This window comes from Mustela lutreola, chromosome 10, assembly GCF_030435805.1.
Source record: "Mustela lutreola isolate mMusLut2 chromosome 10, mMusLut2.pri, whole genome shotgun sequence".
Lineage (NCBI taxonomy): Eukaryota > Metazoa > Chordata > Mammalia > Carnivora > Mustelidae > Mustela > Mustela lutreola.
Window position 1 is genome coordinate 110,315,602 of NC_081299.1, and position 10,616 is coordinate 110,326,217.

Sequence of the window (10,616 nt, forward strand, 5' to 3'; positions counted from 1 at the left end):
TGACGATGGATTGTGAGGTTTATAACATGCAACATAAAATGCATGACAAAACTAGTATAAAGACAGGTAAAGGAAAAATGTTAAGAGATATGAGTTGACTTAAAGGCCAATTGCGGTAAATTACAGATGTATGCAGCTATAAAGCCTAAAGCAGTTGCTGAAATAACAAAAGAAAGATTTATAGCTAATAAACTAACAAAAGGAAAAACATGGAATCATGTAGAAACCATGTAATTGCTCTTCCAGCATTCTTCGGTAAGGATGTGTACAGTGTTAGCTGCATAGGACCAAGATATTATTTATGATACTAATAGCATAAAACCAACTTAATTTCAAAAATAAATGGAAAGGGTTAAATTAATACTAACACAAACAAAGAGGCTTCATTGTCAAAAGGAATTCAGGTTAACAACGATGACTCTACTCATGAGGATTCCTGGCGACCTGTTTTCCTCCTGAGCTCTTCTGGATCTGAGGATCCGTGACGATCTTGGCTTAGGTCCTTCTCTTGTACACAAAACACTTAAGGACCGGAGGGTGATAGAGGCATTTCTCTCCCTTTAGGTGAGAGGATGCACAGGGTAGAAACAACTGCAAACACCGTCACCTTCTAAAAATACCACCTCGTCCCTGGGTGGGCTCGAACCACCAACCTTTCGGTTAACAGCCGAACGCGCTAGCCGATTGCGCCACAGAGACCAGTGGAAGCGCGCCTCCCCATCCAACAGAGAGCAAGCACACGCACTCAACGCTAGAGGGAGCTACCCACCTTTGCAGGACAGCCGTTAAGTCTCCAGTCTCCGAAAACCCGAAAGGTGTGTGTTTGTCGCGTTTGAAACCCGTATGTTGGGCGTTTCGAAGGGCAGTCAGCATTCCACGCCGGTGACCCCCGGGCCTGAGGCAAGAGGGGCCCAAGAGAAGCGGAACGCCTGGTGGCCTCGCGTAATGGCTTTACCAGTTGCTTCGCCTTCACCCGCCTACTATCTGCCCTGCCGGCGCCCCACTCGGCTGCGGTCGGGGGGGTAGGAGCCGGAGGGAAGGGTGCGGGGATCAAGAGAGGCAATGTAACGAAGAGAGAAAGAAGTGGGAGAGGCATAAACGCTGCAAAGTTACTTTCCAGGAGATCCCTACAGATGCACGGGCTGGATGCAGTGGAGATGATAAATGCATCAGAATAGGGAGGGAAACAGCATGAATACCTGCAGTTGACCGAGAACAAAGCAGCGCGGTAATTGGAATGAATTTGTCAAAGTTAGTAGAGCAAGTTCTCAGCTTGCCACCCCGGCTGTGGCGCGCCGTGATCGTATAGTGGTTAGTACTCTGCGTTGTGGCCGCAGCAACCTCGGTTCGAATCCGAGTCACGGCAAAGCGTCCGTTTTTCTTTGTGTCTCAAGCCGCACGAGCCGCTCCCCGCCACGCTTTGGGGGGACAACAGTGCAACATGGTCAGTAGAAGAGAGGAGAACCCCGGGCGTGCTCCACGTCACCATTTAACAGAAAATGTCTAAAGATGTGATGTGCAAGCTCTCAATAAGTCCTGTGTATCGCTTCCCCTAAGGAAATGGTCTGGTCATATCGGGGCTTTTCTGGTGGAAATATTTCACACATGAGTGAAACTTTCTTACACAAAAAAGAGCAGATTTTGGAGAGTCTGCAATACACTCCAGAATTGTCCTCGTCTACGTTGGACTCTTTAACGTTGAATAGCTAATTTTTATCCTAGAAAAGGAAAATAGCAATGTGTGTTCACAGAACAAAATGCCCAAATAATTAAGGGACAGCTATTTAAATATTGAAATGTTCAATTATCACCACGATTAAGACAGAAATTTTCTATCAGCCAAGCACGTATGGCTCTCTGATACACTTTCCAGGTAATGGCTATCCATTCCTGCTATTTTAAACTATTCTGATGTCTACCCCCACAGATTAGCCTGGTCCTTTCTTCAAATTCACATGAATGAATATACACTTTTTCTATCTAGCCATTATCAAGCAACATTATGGTTTTTATACATGTTATTGCCTTTGTCACACTTTAATTCTGGTGTTAAAGATAATGATGCTAGTATCCTATTATCGTAAAACTAAAGACAAATGATAGATATTTGAGTGATTTCAATCTGCAGCATTTGAGGACTCGTACAAATGCCATTCTACAAGTCACTTGTGTATATGTGATAAATGTCCATTGAAGGAAAGGGAGCCATGGACCAGAACACACACACACACACGTCTCCAAGGAGAGCAAGACCACCGTTCTTCTATGCTAGAGGTGCTAGAACGGAAGAAAGGAGAGGAACAGTGAGGCAAGTCACAGAAAAGTGGAGTTTTTATTGCCACTGAAGAGTGCGTCCTCCTCCATCCTTCCTCCTGTCTCCAAGGCCCTCCCGGGGATGGACCAGCCGACGGAAACGACGTTGAGTAGCGGTCGGGTGTGCAAAGTCTGGGCTCCGGCAGCACCCGTTGTCACGTGTGTCTTCTGGGCCGTAAGAGCGACCCCCACAGGATATTCCTGCGCTTTCGAGAGGCGCGGTGGGAGAGACGCTAACTGGGCCAGCTCCGTGAGCCGCGCGTTTCTCTAGCGGATTCCAGGCCCGTCGAAGGGCTGAGCCAGGAGCACCAGCACGGAACCAGTTGCGGGCTGCCGGAGGTTCTCTCTCCTCCCTTTGTTTGGCAAACATGGATCCAATTCCCTCCGCAGGCCCGGGAGAGGCGGCTGGGTCCTTTCCGCGGGTTGGTCCTTTCCGGTGGGTGGGAGGGGTGGCGGCTTCCGGTTCCCAAGAGCACAGAGGGAACGGAAGACGAGGAGGGAGAGGAAGAATCCGGGAGAGGCGAGGCACAGCTGGCTAGCCAGGGCAGGGACCGAGAGGGCGCGCTGGGACCGGGAGCCTGAATGCGAAGGCGGGTCTCGGGCCCCAACGTTTCTGGAAGGGGAGCCTCCTTCGGACTTGGCCCCAGAGGGAATGTAGAGGACTTCGGGCGACGTCCCCCGTGCTTTCTCACCATTATACGCCGCGTGGAATTTCTTCGGCAGGCGGTCGCCCACGAACCTGCGAGAAATTTCGGGCCTGGTGCGGAGCTCGATGGGCAGGGTCCCGGCGCAGGAGCACCCACAGACACTTTGGCTGTAGGAAATGAGCCGAGTGTACCTCTGGCACCTTTTGGACAGGAGGCGTTGGGCAAGAAGAAGTTACATCATGTACTTCGGTTAGGAAATAGGAGAGCCAGGGGAATGAGGGAGGAGAGCCAGGGGATGAGGGTTGGGGACCCAATACGAGGAGGGAGAAACGCACTTGACCCAACCAGCCTCTGTTTCCACACAAACCACAGCGCTGAAGAGGCCTTTGGCTCCTGTGCTTTGGAGCTATGAACCCGTGCCCACAGGCACCTTGTAACGAAGGCGTGAGACAGCCATAAATGTTTGTCATCAAGGTGTGGAATAGGAGATACATGAAATTGTTGGAATGTCAATCCTGGGGGGCTGTTGGATCCATCCCAGGACCTTCTAGAATTGGTCCTGGATGGACTGTGGGTGAGGTACCTGCCCTGGATGGGCATGAGGAAGGGGGATGTGTAAGTGAGGTAAGTGTTCAAATATGACAAGTGTGAGTTTGTATGCGCGTGTTTGCATGATGCGTTCTCAGGGTTTTTTAAAGTGCCATCTAAAAAAAATGCCATGTACTATGGAGGAATCACTGGAGATAGCCTTGGGAAGAATGTAATTCAGAAAATACAAAAAAAAAAAAAAAAAAAAAAGAGGGAGTGGGACACGTAAGCGGAGACCAAGGAAGAAAATACCTGTGGAAGTAATATAGGCAGACTTTCCCTGGATCCAGTAAACATCTATTGCAACTAGGGGAAAACTGTGTTGTAAAGATTTCCAAAAGAATCATTTTCACTCAGCGCTTGACAGGTTTGAAAGATAATTTCTGAATCTTCCTGGGACCATAGAGTATGCTAATACCATCATTCCTACAAGTACAGGAGCCTAATGGATTCTCCTAAGAGCATTTTAGAAGTGTTTTCTATGCATTGTCATTGATAGCTCCCCAGAGTATTTTTATTTTGAGAATATGTCACAGATTTTTTAATTAAAACTTTTATAAAATTCTAGGGGCACCTGGGTGGCTTGGTGTGTTAAGCCTTTGGCTCAGGTCATGGTCTCAGGGTCCTGGGATGGAGTCCCACATTGGGCTCCCTGCTCTGCAGGAAACTTGCTTCTCCCTCTCCCGCTTCCCTTGCTGTATTCTCTCTCTCTCTCTCTTTTTCTGTCAAATAAATAAATAAAATCTTAAAAAAAAAACAAAAGTTAGGGACACCTGGGTGGCTCAGTTGGTTAAGCGGCTGCCTTCGGCTCAGGTCATAATCCTGGGATCAAGTTCTACATCGGGCTCCTTGCTCAGCAGGAAACCTGCTTCTCCCTCTGCCTCTGCCTGCCACTCTGTCTGCCTGTGCTCATTCTCTCGGACAAAAAAAAAAAAAAAAAAAGTTAAATCACAAGCTGAGAAAATATGTTAAGCCATATTACTTTAAAATGTCTTGATTATTCAAATATATGAAGATTTAATAAATCAGTTAATTTTTAAAAACTAAACCAAATAAAAGGCAAAATATCCAATAGATTTTCTTTACAAAGTGAGGTATCTTTTTTTTTTTTTAAGATTTTATTTATTTATTTACAGACAGAGATCACAAGTAGGCAGAGAGGCAGAGAGAGAGAGAGAGAGAGGAGGAAGCAGGTTCCCCACTGAGCAGAGAGCCCAAGGCGGGGCTCGATGTGGGGCTCCATCCCAGGACCCTGGGATCATGACCTGAGCCGGAGGCAGAGGCTTTAACCCACTGAGCCACCCAGGCGCCCCACAAAGTGAGATATTTTAATGACCAAATGTTATATGAAACATTCTTGAGGGGTGTCTCAGTCAAATTAAGTGTCTGACTCTTGAGCTCAGGTCAGATCTTGATCTCGGGGCTGTGAGTTGAAGGTGTGGAGCTTATTTTAAAAAATATATTCCTGGGGCACCTGGGTGGCTCAATGGGTTAAGGCTCTGCCTTCGGCTCAGGTCATGATCCTGGGGCCCTGGGATCGATCCTGGGGCTCTGGGATGGAGCCCTGCAACGGGCTCTCTGCTCAGCGGGGAGGCTGCCTTCTCCTCTGCCTCTGTGCCTACTGTGATCTCTCTCTCTGTTAAATAAATAAATAAAATCTTTAAAATATATATATATATATATATATATATATTCTTGATATTTTTATTTACTTGGGAAATACAAATTAAAATATAAGGAGATAATATTACCCACCTTCCAACATGGCTATATATAAAAAGAATTAGTACACCAAATGCTGATAAGACTGTGGAACAATTGCAACTGTAGTTACTGTTCAAAACTATTCTAGAGGACTGTTGGCAATTTCTAATAAAGTTAAACTCATACCTACTCCATGACCCAGCAATTGCAGTACATCTATCAATGCGCAAGTACATAGAAAGACTGGTACAGAATATTCAACAAACACTAAGAATATTGATCAATAATACTAACTAATACCAAATAACACCAAAGTTTCTCCAGTAATACCAAAATCAAGTTATGTACCTATCAATATGATATATTTAATATTAATTTAATATTTAACATTAAAAGGCAAATGCAAAAATAAGCATTCATTCATTTGAATTTTGAGAATAAGCAATAGTAACCTATAGCAGATAGACTTCAAAATAATAATTACCTAAGTGAGATAGGGTATGAATTACCCGGAAAGGAGCTCAACCTATACTTCAGGGATGATGGCAATTTTTCATAATTTGATTTGGGTGATGATTACATTTGCCCACATTCAACAAATTGTACAGTAAAGATTTGTGATTTTTTACTCAGTGTGAACTATAGTTCAATAATTTACTGTTTCCATAAAAATTAGCAGATGGCAGATGGAGACAAGCTGTCATGTAGTTGTCATGACAACTTGTTTGCATTTTATTGTAAACACAGAGACCTGTTCTCATTTAGTGTTAACCCTCCCCCCAACACACACACTAATACTTGAAATATCTTTACCAGAAAAAAAGGCTATGTGGACACTATTTCATTCATGAAAGCTATATGCCAGTCTCCTTGAAAGGTATTTCATCTTTGGGGATATCTTCTGCTCAGTAAGGAAACAAGGAAACTTCCAAGGTTCACTTTGGTCCGCCACCCAAAGGTTTGTACACTGTGGAATTTACCCCTCTTCTGATTGCACCTGCCGTGGGACTAGCAGGTGTACTCGACTCCTAAGTATCCTGTGTTCTGACTGCAGCTAACTAAGGCGCAGAGCCGGTGCTGGGATGAAAAGCAGCCCAAAAGATTGGTTTGGCACCTACTAAGGACATCTACACCTACCCTACTGTTACTTGGTTTGAACTGAGGCCGTAACCACAAGGGTACCAACCCGTATACAGTGACAGTGCCCCACAATCCTACTGGCAGCCACTGCACTTACTGTAATTTTTATTTACACTTCTTTGGCTGTTTTATTCTTGGACACCTGCAGATGTTTGCGCCGGTCTCTTTCCTACTGTTCTCTGTTTCTCCCTCCCTGTTCTACATAATAAAACAATTTTCCTCTTCACAGATTTCCTAGCAGTCCCTTCATCTCATCATCTCATCCATATTTGTTTCTTTTGCTCCTTTTCACATTCCTCTTTCCCGCGTCTCCCCCCATGCTCCCCTGTCCCTTTATCTTTCTGGTTCCCCCAACAGCAACCAGCAGTTTGGCTTGTTCCTTGTTGGAAGGAGTAAATGGGTCATCACAGGTCTCTGTGGTGCAACTGGTTAGCGCGTTTGGCTGTTAACCGAAAGGTTGGTGGTGCAAGCCCACCCAGGGACATGGTGTTTGCTCTTGGGAAGTCTTTGTTCTGTGGCATTCTCTCTCTCAAAATGAAGGAGGTCTATCTCACGACCATTCTGTTCTGTGCAGATCCTTTATGGGAAGATCATCCCAGATTTTCAGAAGAGCTATTTAAAGCATATGTGGGAAAGCAAGAAAAACCAGTGTTGTTCTCTGCCTCACTTTTCATACCCTGTGTACTAGTGCTTATTTAACCTTCTATGAATTAAGAGTTAGTTGCACAGGTAGTCAGGGCCAGAGTCCCCAACAAGAAAATATGGAGTCAGGACAGCTAAAATAAGACAGCACTAACATCCTGTTTTGCAGTTTAGACAGGACCACCCTAACATTCTGTTTTGCAGCCCTTGCAGAAATTAATTCTGCAAAGTGTTCTAAGATAAGACAATTAACCACAAAGCATCTGTCGATATCACAGGCAAGGGGAGGTTAAGACATCAGCAAAAAAAGACCATCAGCAGAGATATTAACATAATAGGTAGGCAGATGCCTGATCAGAGCCCTGACTGGCACGACTCAGCAGTCGTACTGACTGGCACGACCCTGCTTGCTTAAGATATTATGCTCATGAAAACCCCTAAGCTTAGAAACTCCAAAGGCAACCCACTTGGGCCCCCTCCTCCCTCTCCAGGAGCTTTATACTCTTACTAAAGAAATTGCGCTTTGCTGCCCACCGCTCTTTGTCTGCTCTACCTCTTCATTCTTAGAAGCAATGTGAGCAAGACCTGTGGGCACTAAAGAAAAAGAAATCCTGAAACAATATTTTCCCCCATTTTTAGTTCTTTCATGCGTAGCTTGGAACAGATTTGTGCTACTCTTAATATTTATCCCTTTTTTGTCTACAACACTGCTGTAACTGGAAGTGAAGGACCCCAGGTCAGAACTATAGTATAGCCTATAAGTTTTTTTTTTTTTTTTAAAGCTGGACTCATTTCTTTTTTTTTTTTTTTTTTTTAAGATTTTATTTATTTATTTGACAGACAGAGATCACAAGTAGGCAGAGAGGCAGGCAGAGGCAGAGAGAGAGAGAGAGGGAAGCAGGCTTCCTGCAGAGCAGAGAGCCCGATGCGGGGCTCGATCCCAGGATCCTGAGATCATGACCCGAGCCGAAGGCAGCAGCCCAAACCACTGAGCCACCCAGGCGCCCCTAGCCTATAAGTTTTAACATTCTTTTTATAACCAGCTTATGCTAACTGAGAAACTGTAGCTAGCTGATGATAGATAAGGGAGTTAGCAAGCAGCAGAACAGGATAACGAATAGCGAAAATCTGTGTTTAACCCGGCTGTTTCTGGCTTCTGTATAATAATGCTTCTAATACTCTGCTAAGAAATGGAAAAATTGCTTAAACCCTCAACTCTAAGGAGCAAGAGGCTGGCTGAGGACAAAGCAAAAGCTGGCGCCTTGCACCCCCCCCCCTTTTTTTTACCTGCACCCCTCCATAGGTGTAGCATTCCTCAGGCACTCCTGACTACCATAAAATGATAAATAGTTAACTTGCAGAAATCACAGTCCTGCAGGGTAGGAGTCTCCCTTGGTTTACAAATGTCCTTGAGATTTACAACAAAGAAGTTACCTTACGTTTGATAGCAGGAATGTAACATTTCACCAGGAGACTCCCAATTGTCTTTATGTTAGTGCCACATTAGAGGGAAAGTGGCCTTGGCTTGATAGTAACCAGGCCTTCAATATCCTGATAGTGGTTTTTTTTTTCCTCATGCGTGGGCTAACCGGCCAGTTCTGCTTCTGTAAGATTGCTTTGTCTGCTTTCGCGCGCGGGTCCCCTGATCCACTCCACTGACGCCAAGTATGTCTGTTCAAACTATCAATCAATCAGCTCAGCCCCACCCGAAACTTGTTTGTATCTGTCTATAAAAAAACCTGCACCACCCCAGCCTGGTGTGCTCAGCTAGCAGGAGCTGCTGACCACCCGCAGGCGCCTGTGCTACAATAAAGAACCTCTTGCTGTTTGCATCCTGTGGCAGTGTTGAATTCTTGGGTAAGGGGATCCGTGGGTCTTTCAGAAGTTACTTTTATACATGCCCTGAGACTTGAATCCATTATAATTAGCAGTATTTAGTCTTTGTGTTAAGGATCCCTGACATTGTTGGTCTTATTTCCACCATATCATATATTAAAAAAATATATTTTCCTTTTGTTTTTCACTAGACTGGTTTACATAGATAAAATTCTCTGTTTTCCTATAGCATTTAAAAAATTCCATTCCTGGAGTGCTTGGGTGGCTCAGTGGATTAAGCCTCTGCCTTCAGCTAAGGTCAGGATCTCAGGGTCCTGCGGTTGAGCCTGGCATTGGCCTCTCTGCTCAGCAGGGAGCCTGCTCCCCCCACCCCCGCATGCTTCTCTGCCTACTTGTGATCTCTCTCTCTCTCTCTGTCGATTAAATAAGTAAAATCTTAAAAAAAAAATTCATATCCCTGATTAGTTAATAAATATTTTTTTAGATCCTGGGTACATGATTAAGTATTATGTTCTGAAAGACCCTCACTCCGCACCCAAGAACCAGACACCACGTCTCCACTGGATGCAAGTCGCAAGAGGTGATTTATTGTTTACACAGGCGCCTGCGGACGCACAGGCCTCCTGTGGACTGAGCGTGCGGGGCTAAGTTGGGGAGCAGATTATATAGGGCAGGGTTGGGGTGGCGGGAAGCGAGCTTACAGAAGCAGATGCATGGTTACAGGGATCTGATTGGTTAATTTAAATCAAGCATAGTCAGACGTTGGGTTCAAGGCAAGGACACAGCCGTTTGTTCTGGCGGGCCTTGCCTCAGCACTCTGGAAAGTCTCAGGTACACTCTGTTTCTCATTTGTCTTCCCTTTTGACAGGCCGGTTGACCATAGACATCCTGGTATGTGTTGCCATCCGGCTATGGGGACAATAGGTTACTTAATCAAGCCTTCAGCAAGGGGAGAGGGGTCTTTCAGTTCCTTACTTCAGGAAACATTAACATAGATGCCCTAACAAGGTTCTTTCATACTTATCTTTCAGTTATTTTCTGTTTATCCACACCCATTCCCTTTTCCACCCCCAGAATTTTACACACTCTGGGGTTTACCATGTCTTTTTATTCCAGTATCTCTTTGTATATGTAAATAAGGTAATGTCTTTGAAAAATATATATAGCGGTTCTTGGCTGTTATTATTTTAATTGTGGTAAAATACAAAAATATATACCTTTAATTGGTATGCATACGGAATATTGATTCCATAAATTCTTGGCTTGAGATCCAGATACTTTGGCTTTGTCATGGAAATTAACCTGTTTTGCAATTTTACTCCAGAGTGACAGAAGCTCAACAGTATCCTTTAGGAAATACTTGAGATGCATAATCGTTTTCCGATGTCAGCCAATGGAGAAGATTCTCGGGTAGAAGGTAACAAAGGGAATTTTAAGGGATTCCCTAATATAAAATCTAACCTGAAATGGGCACTGTTGCTTGCTTCCGGAGGGAACCCTGTCACTTTCTGGACTCTTCAACCTGCTTCGGAGAAGAGAATGGGTACTGGCTCATAGATAGTGGGCTAGCTGGGTAGTAATTGCACTTTCTCTCAAGGTTCCTGAGAATCACAGAGCTGGGCAGTAATGGCACTTTCTTTCAAAGTTCCTGAGAATCATGGGTGCAGTTATTGCTTCCCAATGTTCCTGTCTTTTTTCCTAACGTTACCTAACAGAGAATGAACTCTGAGGAGGGGAAAAAAAGGT

General features: G+C 44.7%; 1 long non-coding RNA gene and 3 other non-coding genes across 4 annotated transcripts; 2 read left to right on the top strand and 2 right to left on the bottom strand.

Moving 5' to 3' along the window:
- LOC131810273 (uncharacterized) lies at positions 1–7,789 on the bottom strand. Its single transcript, XR_009345513.1, has 3 exons — positions 4,322–7,789; positions 770–3,160; positions 1–591 (listed from the first exon to the last, which is right to left on the bottom strand). It is a non-coding gene; the product is annotated as an uncharacterized LOC131810273 (long non-coding RNA).
- Positions 626–699, bottom strand: TRNAN-GUU (transfer RNA asparagine (anticodon GUU)). The gene has a single exon. It is a non-coding gene; the product is annotated as a tRNA-Asn (tRNA).
- Positions 1,295–1,366, top strand: TRNAH-GUG (transfer RNA histidin (anticodon GUG)). Its single transcript has one exon. It is a non-coding gene; the product is annotated as a tRNA-His (tRNA).
- On the top strand, positions 6,803–6,876 carry TRNAN-GUU (transfer RNA asparagine (anticodon GUU)). The gene has a single exon. It is a non-coding gene; the product is annotated as a tRNA-Asn (tRNA).
- Positions 7,790–10,616: the final 2,827 nt, after the last annotated feature.